Source organism: Austrofundulus limnaeus, unplaced genomic scaffold, assembly GCF_001266775.1.
Source record: "Austrofundulus limnaeus strain Quisiro unplaced genomic scaffold, Austrofundulus_limnaeus-1.0 Scaffold811, whole genome shotgun sequence".
NCBI lineage: Eukaryota > Metazoa > Chordata > Actinopteri > Cyprinodontiformes > Rivulidae > Austrofundulus > Austrofundulus limnaeus.
In genome coordinates this window covers 210,882-211,813 of record NW_013953213.1, presented here as the reverse complement: position 1 = coordinate 211,813, position 932 = coordinate 210,882, and positions in this window count along the sequence as shown.

The following is a 932-nucleotide window of genomic DNA, read 5'->3' as shown; positions in this document are numbered from 1 at the left end:
ACACACACACACACACACACACACACACACACACAGTCGGGTGAGAGTTCTCGTAATGATTTCAGACTCATAGTTTTTCCCACAGAACTCCTCAAACTTCCACCCGTTCGTATTTTTCTGCTCATCTTCTTCTTCTCTTCTTCTCACCACAAAGACGTCCACATGCTCCGTCTGACACACAGTCACATTTTCACACACCTTTCATACCTGAGGCACACCACATAAACACACACGCCCATGAACTTCTGACCAATCACACGGTTCTCATGTGGAGGGGGTGACAAGTTCTCCCTACGGGTCGTAACAGGAAGGGGTGGAAGAGACAAGCTAGCAACAAAATAACACAATTTTTGGTCACACAACTGCAACAATGAGAGGTTAGGTTCTGCTGGAGCATGCCGAGGCCTTTAACCCACTGCAGAACCACCTGCAGAACCCCCTTTAGACCCCGCCCCTTTGGTCCCACTTGTAAGTCGAGCAGAACACTGAACACCTGTTCTGTTACCTCCTCTAACAGCCTTTTGTCACTTTCAGCTTCTTCAGCAGGTTTCAGCTGTTATTCAACAGGTTTCAGCTGTTATTCAGCAGATTTCAGCTGTTATTCAGCAGGTTTCAGCTGTTATTCAGCAGGTTTCAGCTGTTATTCAGCAGGTTTTAGCTGTTATTCAGCAGGTTTCAGCTGTTATTCAGCAGATTTCAGCTGTTATTTAGCAGGTTTTAGCTGTTATTCAGCAGGTTTCAGCTTTTATTCAGCAGATTTCAGCTGTTATTTAGCAGGTTTTAGCTGTTATTCAGCAGGTTTCAGCTTTTATTCAGCAGATTTTAGCTGTTATTCAGCAGATTTTAGCTGTTATTCCACAGGTTTCAGCTGTTATTCAGCAGGTTTCAGCAGGTTTCAGCTGTTATTCAGCAGGTTTCAGCAGGTTTCAGCT